Below are 8212 nucleotides of genomic sequence, written 5' to 3'. Positions count from 1 at the left end.
GAAAATAACATTAATTCAAAAGTTAAACATGTTCAGCTGACAGTGATGGAGTATTTGTGTTAAGGAGGAGATTTTTCAACGGCACAAAATCAACTTACCAGTGGGTTACAAATGCCTCGTTTATGTCCTTTAGAAGGCCTGAGCACAGCAGGTTTGAGGAGGACACTCAGGTGCAGGGAGGTATTTGTTGCACTGACAGGGTTTGCGGTGTGAAGAGCCAGAACGCGACTTTGCAGAGCAAAGATGCCCCCACTAAAAGTGTTGTGTTTCCAAAGGGAATTCTGAAGATTCATGGTATCTCTAGATGCTTTAAAAACAATTATTTAGGAAATTATTTCTACTGGTTTAGTTTTCAAGTAGGCAGTTAGACCTGGCAACCACGGACATATATCGTGTAACTGGTTTTGATGGGAGAAAGCAGCATTGCCATAATTCTGGAGAGATCCCTTTCCTCTCTGCACTATGCTGGCAGCTCACGATACCAGCATGTCAAAATGACATTCACTCTATATTACGCAGAACATATAAGAGCTTGTGTTTACACTGTGTCTCCTTTGCCCTTTTCAATTTTACTTTATTTCTTTTATAGTTTTGTAATTTAAGCAGTACATATTTTGGGATGTTTTTTTCTATGCCTTGTCTAGTTTTATGGCTTGTTCTGGCTGAGGCATCCTTACATGATTTGATTTTGCAAGAAAGAGAATATAGGCTAGCACATATGTATGTAATTGTTCCACAGTGAACTGATCTGTCTGGAGCACTGGGGGAAGATACACATTAATGCTTTTTTCATGCTATTTATGAACAAAATAGCTAGATCCACTAACGATGGAAAATATTAGGAACTACAACAATAAGGCTTGCTCTAGTTAGCAGGAAGCATAAAAGTATGGTGGAGCCAGAGAAATGCTCATCAGAGTAATATTTTCATCAGAAACAGAATCCATTGTAACCAGGGGAGATAAGCATGAGTAGGCAAAACCGACTATGCTTGGAGCCAACATGCAGCAGCAGCTACAAATCGCACACTGCTGAGTTAAATCAGAAAAATCAAAGCCTGATTCTTCTACTAGGAAGAGGCTCTACTTGTTAGGACTAGGTGTGGAGCAGGAAGCAGGTAGTGATGTCTCCCCAGAGGTGGCCAGTGGCCTGCCCATACCAGGGGGTTAAGGAGGCAGCAGAAAGCCAGGCAGACTGAGCGCAGGATCCTACCGTGGAGGATCTGCTTAGCCTTTGCCACAGAGAAAGCCGAGAGGACTTCGGTACCTCCAAGCAGGAGAGCAGTGGAGAAAACAGGCAGGAGCTGAAGCTGATGCAGAGTAGCAAACCCTGTTTAATAGAAGGTGCATTGCAGTGGTATCAGCAACACGGAGTGAGTGCTGCAAGTGCCGCATACTAGGACTTATTTAAAGAGGCTATTGTAAAAGTCTTCGAGCCAGTTAATTACCAGTTTTTGTTATGTCAGGAACTCCTTGAGTTAAAGCAGAAAGAAACTATTCATGAAAATGTTCCAGTTCTGTAGTTTAATGGGACAAATTTAAAAAAAAAGGAAAGAAAAAGAGAGAAACTGATAAAATGATTTAGTTCATGGAAGGACTGAAAACCCTCACAAAAAAAAGCTGAAATTACATATTGTGCCCCATCTACTCTTGCACAAGCCATTGAATTTGCTGGGGACTTAATTGGACTAATCGCCCATTGCAGTTATGCATGAGACTTAGCACACAAGGTGCATACGGGCCAAGGCACTAGCCTATGAAAGACTAGAGAGGGAAATTATCCAATAGCATTTTTTAAAAAAGCAGGTGTCCAGGTATGAAAAACCAAGAGGCTTGGCTTGCATTTAAAAAGTATTATCGGCAAGTGAGGAATTTCATTTGACTTATTGACCGAGTAGCACTTGAGAGATGTGAAAAAAGGACAAAAGTGACTTTAGGGATGAGAAAACTTTTAGTGGAAAACAAAAATCTATAGAGGACATAAATGTAGACTCATTCGCTTCCTGCTTGCTTCAGTTCCATTCCTCTGCACCTCCCGGTTTGCCGGGAAGTTACTGATATACCACAGTCACTGCAAGGGGATTCAGACTTAGAAATTCATTCTGATCAGAATAAAAATTGTATCGCATGCTGCATATTGAATTGGACAGCAGATATTGCAGTAAATGGGAGTTTGGAGTCCATGTCATACTATCAGTATTCTTCAGATGTTTACTTTGATGCCTTCCACTGTTCAGAAAATCCTGAAATCATCAACACATTTACTCAACTGAGGTTTAAAAGCAACTCAAAACCAGAAACAAATCATAGTTCTTAGCTCTGCTGAAGGTTAGAAGAAAACTGGTTTTACTGAATGGGTGCTTTCTGTGAGTGTCTGAGTACCTCTGAAATGGCCTGTTGTATATACACACGTCCCAGTTTCTTTCTTACAAAGACAGTTTGTTAGGAAATAAACATAATTCTTGGGGGAAAAACAAGTTCAGCATACCAGCACACCCATCTTCCTAACTCTTACCATGCTAAAAACTAAAACCCCAAACCTGCCCATATATTTTGAAGCATCTTGGAGAAACCTTTTATGATTTTGCACCTATAAACCCTTATATAGAGACAGTGCAGAGGGTACTGAACACAGTTGTCTCCCTTTTTATTACTGGCATCTCCTCATGCTTGGTAAACATCTTAGCACTTGGCCTTTTGTAAGTCACCTGAAGCCTTACACCAAACTCACCTGAGGCGATTACACTACTGTCACGTAGGGCAGACCTATCCTGCAGAGCTTGCCCGCATATAGATCATGCCATTTTCCTCCCCTCTTCATGGGACTAGTTTCCCATTTGAAGGGCTGTTTTCCACTTCTCGCTGCTCCTGCTCCCCTCCTCTGCCCTAGGCCTCTGCTCAGGGTGACAGAGCGCTTGGGCTGCCTCGTGAACTTCTGGAACCCAAAACGCAAAGCTTTTTGCTGTCTTGGTCTTTAAAGTGCTAGCTTGGCCTTATTTTCAATGGCTGGGATTAGCAGAGCTTGTAAGAACATATCTGACCTGTCAGGTTTAACAGTCCACTCACCACCCCCACCCTCTAACATATATTTTTAAATAACTAATTAAAAGATAATGTCAGTGGAACCAAATACTGTCGCAAGATAAGGATCTCACACTGCTAGAGAAATGTTAAGTGGAAATGTTTATTTTCAAAGGGAAGAAACGTTGATCACATGCCTAATCCTATAATTCTTAAACAAGTAAAGTTCCTGTAGATTTCAGTAGTGCCTGAGGTGACAACATCCTATTACTATGGTAGCGTTTCTGGATACTAAATGACCATAAACGATGCAGTCATTTTGTCCAAATGAGTCGGGGGCAGTATTGGAACAGATGTTTTCCTTACCTTAATTAGCCTGTTGTATCTTCTAGGTTGGAGGACAAATTTTGCACATGCTGCATTGCACACATTTAGATGATGTTTTTCAGATGTGCTTTAGGAAGCAGTGAGCTGTGGTTTGGATGAAGTTATTGACAGTTCATAAGGTTGATGCACAAGTCTGAGTTGCTCCTGCAGTTTCCCTTCAGTATACTTGAGATCATCTCTTTTTAAATCAAATATGGCTTTTCCTCTGTCCTTCAGGTACTTCAGAAACAAGGATTATCTTAAATTTGCCTTTTGGAAATAAACTACCTTCAACTACCTCATGTTTCCAGTGGGGTGAAGGAGTCCACATCAGCAGCAGGTACATGTGCATTAGCTGCTCTGGTGTAACTACCCCCCTGTAGTGCTCTTTCGCTGTAAGCGATGTGAGACAATTTGGGGTAGCCTTAACCCTCGCTTAGACTTGTTCTTGTGTTTATATTCTCCCCAGCAGTGTTAGTGGGGGCTGTGCAGTGCAAATCCTCCCCACATCACCTACCAGGGAGCATCTCTCCCTCTCCTAGCAGGCAGCGCTAATGGGATTGGTACGTTTTCCTTTACTCTCTCCTGCCCCGAGGTAGCCTTTTTTCTCCCATGGCTCTGGACTCACTTTAGATGTAGGGTTGTCTTACAGACAGGTGAATGCTGCAGGGGAAATTGAAGGCAGATGCAGACCTGCTTTCCGAGAAAAGCTTGTCAGTGAAAGCATGAAGGTTTATCCTAGCCAGAATTAACTTGCGTAAGTTGTTAATGCTATGCAAAGGACGGTGGCTAGTGGTTTTTAGAAATTACTGCTGCTTTCACAATTAATGAAGATTCATCATTCCATTAGATCATCTCTAACCTACTGTAATTGTTCTGATTTTTATTTTTTACCTTGTTCTCCAGTTCACGTCTAAATACAAGAAGATGTTTATATTGCATACATTCAGCTTTAATTGGCCCTTAAAAGAAGGTGTTGATTAGAATCTTCTCAACATCAACAGCTAGCTCGCACAACATTCTGTAATTACTGTTTATTAATTTAGTTCAAGTGGCACAGTTGAAAGCCCTGCTCAGATGGGAGAAGTAAATTGTCACTGGTATTGAATATGTAAATTATGTGCCGTGTAAGTTTCCATGAAGAATGTTTAAAGTTAAATGCTACGCACATAAAGCCTTCCAGTTTCATCTAATCCAACCATATGACGGCTTTGCAAAAAGTGTCATGAAAATTTACCAGCCCTGGCAAGAAAACTACTTGCCTACCCTTTACTTTTTTTATTAACATAATCATGACGATAATAATAATTTATTTGCCAGTCAAAAAAAAAAATCATTCATGCTGGTTGGATGGAGATTTGCAAGGCTGCCAATTGAATCTGAACTACACGTTGCTGTAGTATAGGCATTCAGCAGCCTGGATTTGTTGCCCTGGTGCAGTAACCCTTCTTTCTCTTTAATTAGCTTATAAAGTCAGAATTTCTTAAACAAAGTACTCATTAAACATTGCCTTGTTACGTTACTTTAAAATGCAATTAAAAGTTTTAAGAGTGCTGCAGAGTTTGTGTACTGTTGTCAGTGTCCATGTCACTTGCTATCAATTTCCACCCACTCACACAGATCAGAGACCTCCTGTTAAATATAGACGGCACTTTATAGCTCTTGTGTATAGACTAGGCACAAAAACAATACACTGATGAGGACGACCTGATTGCAAATCATACTTCAAGGAAAGAGAGGGGAATGGAGGGGAGGATATTTGAGTGGTTAGAGGAAGGAGGGCCCAGGAGTCTGCGTTGTCCTTCCACCTCTGCAGTTGTCTCTCTGTGACCTTCTGTGTGGGAGTAGCTATGCATTCCTGGCAAGTGTGCTGCTTCAAAGTCTTCCCAAACAAAGTTGCATGGAAAAACCCCACTGTTATTGTATTGTGTATCTGAAAGAATGAGACCAGACATCTTGTTAAAAAGGGAAGAAAAGTATCCAAATCCTGAATATAGCCTGGGCCTTCACCCAGTCCTCGCACTCTCGCTGGCTGCTGTTATCATGAATGGCACTAATCAGTTCCAGGAAATCTCTACACCAAGCATTATGTCACATGCAATTACATCATTCCTTCTAACCTCTAGGGCTTCCTGTTGACATCTCTGGAGCTCCTCTACTACCAAATGGTATTAGACAAAATGCCAAACGGTATTTTTAGCCATCTGTGCCTGCCAAAAGGAATCCAAGTGTTTCCATTTTGCAGCTTTTACCTGCCGGATCTCATCTTTGCTCCCTAAAACAAAGCAAACCTTTGTGGGTCTGCTCAGGGTCTGCCCAGGTGTTTATAAAGGACAGAGAGAGCATGTGAGAGGTTTATTGAGAGAGAAAGGGCTAATGCCTCTGCAGAATTTATTTATTTTTAATGTCTACCAGATTGCTAATCCAGCCTGTCAGTTGTGTAACTTCTATCATAACTTCCACCCCAGGAGGTTGCTGCTCCGTTTCTTTCTGAATTCCTTCCCCAGAGACACTGCTTCCCCATGTGCTGTATGTTTCTCCTCGTGGTGGATGTCCAAGTGCTGTTCTGCAAGACATATACCCAACCCTTGTAGAGCCAGCCCCAAAGGTATCTGGGAGCCGTTCCTCTCTTGGGACGGACTGCGACATTGCATCATCTTCTCCTTGCAACCCCCACATTTCCAACTGTTTCAGCCAAAAGAAGCAGGGCTCAAAGCCTTTCCAGGTCTAGCTTGCAAGACTATTCCTTTTCGAAACTACCACTTTCTGTTTCTTGTTTTGGGCCTTTTTTCATTATTATTATTTGTCTGGTTTATATCTTCCTTTCATTCTAACGGTTTGATTTTTGTGGCTGTTTCTGTGTTTGTTCGCTGCTGCAGTAGATATCAACAACATGATTAAATTCCAGCTCTGACTGTTGCAACATAAGCGCTCTGCCTTCATTATCCGCGGTGCCTAAAACTATTTGATCTCTAATAAGTTCGCCTGCAAGTGTGCCTCATTTGCATGATGAGGCTAACTGGTGCAGCCTGGTTGCATATTGGTCTGTGATTTCAGTTTCTCTTCGATCAGATGTATCAAGCAGAAGGAACTATTAGAATTGCCAGCAACTGTATATTTTTCTTTTAATCATGCCAGAATACTGAGAGTCCCAGACAGCCTTACTAGGCTGGAGAAAACCACCGATAAAAGGCATCAGAGAGCTCCTCATGTCCAGTGGCATATAAACCAGGGCTGTTGGTTAGTCCATCAGTTGGTAGTTGGTCTGGTAGTTGGTCTGGTTTGGTGGAACAAGCTGTTAAAATAGCATCCAGCTCTGAGCTGGCTGTTGGACAGCCTCCTTTGCTGAGTATCACTTCCCATCACTGCTGGCCCCCAGCCTGGGAGGAAGTTGTCCCCCCAGCAAGGACCTCTCCCCCCAGCCCGCCAGGCTCAGAGCTAGAGGTCTCCCCTCCTCCCCTCGGAGGGTCTCTCCCTGTCTCTGCCCCCCGCCCATGTCCATCCTCTCTGGTCCTGCACACAGACCCAGCTAGCATTCATTTGGCAGTGCCTCCCTGGCACACACTTTACTGCCCATGGTTTGCAGGGAGAGAAAATGTGTTTTATTACACCAAGCGTTTGGAAACGTGAACCCTTCTTTGGGTCTGAAATGGAAGCAGCAAACGTCAAAGCTAAATGTAAGTAGAGAACAGTGGCTTAAAACTGTGAGATTTGTGCTGATGATAGTACTGAAAATGTTTCAGGTTGCCTATTTCCTTTCTGGATTATGCTCAGAAGAGGCCTGTGGGTCCTAAACATTTTTCTGTGTTCAGTATGATCTTACAAGATGTGATTTGCCCCTTTGCAGCATCCCTTACTTCTCTGGTTTCAGAATTCAGCTCCTTAAATTGTAATGTGTGCCAAATACCTGCCTTTTCATTTGAGAACATTTTTTAATTGAGCTGAAGCAACATTTAGCACATCAAAATGTTTCTCGTTGATCTGAATAGGTCCTAGATTGAGTTCTTATTTCATACCAGAAAAAAGGTTTCTTTTGTTCTTGGGCTGGGGACATAAACCGAGGAACTAAACAAAACTGAACCAAACAAAAGAATTCTTAGGATCTCATTGGCAGTATTTGCTTCATGTGTGAACAGTAATTTTTCCCTAGTATATACTTCCAAGAATTTTTAAAAATGTCATTCATACATCACCTGCCCTAGCAGACAACAGTTGTTCCAGAGAAGCTGTTGCTCTCTATTAGGTCAATGACCAGTGAACTAAACATTTTCTACTTAGGCCTTCATGTGATAAAAGCCTAAGAGCTTTGAAGGAGCCATTACTGACTATTGCCTAGTAGAAATATCCATTTGAAAATTCTGCAATTATGTACTTCTATAACAGCGTGTAAAAGGAGCTCAGGACCCATTATGGGTTATTGAGTAAATAATGTATTTTTAAAAGTGTCTAAGTAATTTATATGATAGCCTGTATTGGCAGCAAAGAGTGACTGTAGACTAAACATTCTGTCTTTCTTTCTTTTTAAAAATCTCATTTAAATCCCTAAACAGCAATTAAAACGAAATCCCTGATGCAGTTTCAGTATTTCTACAGTAGTCAATAGCTAATGGCTCTGATTTTACTCCACCGAGGCTGCCATTTTGTGCTGAGCCAGTTTCCTCTGGTCTGACTTTTTATTTTTTTGCCTTCATTGGGTAAGACAGGAAGTTTCATTATCAAATATACTACAGAAGTATCCAGAGGCCTCCTAGAAGTCAGACCCACAGTATCTGCAAGCAGAGCTACCCATAATCAGGGACAGCCACTAGCCAAAAGAGACAAGAGCC

General features: G+C 41.8%; 1 long non-coding RNA gene across 1 annotated transcript in view; it reads right to left on the bottom strand.

Annotated features, from left to right (window-relative positions):
• Window positions 1–4398: 4398 nt before the first annotated feature.
• The window catches only part of LOC136992510 (uncharacterized), a 39511-nt gene continuing 35697 nt past the window's right edge, over window positions 4399–8212 (bottom strand). Inside the window, exon 4 of the long non-coding RNA XR_010884797.1 lies at window positions 4399–5319. This is a non-coding gene — a long non-coding RNA (uncharacterized lncRNA). The remainder of the gene's footprint in view (window positions 5320–8212) is intronic.

Source organism: Apteryx mantelli, chromosome 8, assembly GCF_036417845.1.
Source record: "Apteryx mantelli isolate bAptMan1 chromosome 8, bAptMan1.hap1, whole genome shotgun sequence".
Classification (NCBI taxonomy): domain Eukaryota; kingdom Metazoa; phylum Chordata; class Aves; order Apterygiformes; family Apterygidae; genus Apteryx; species Apteryx mantelli.
The sequence above is the reverse complement of the archived record's forward strand: the minus strand, read 5'-3'. Positions and strand labels throughout refer to the sequence as shown.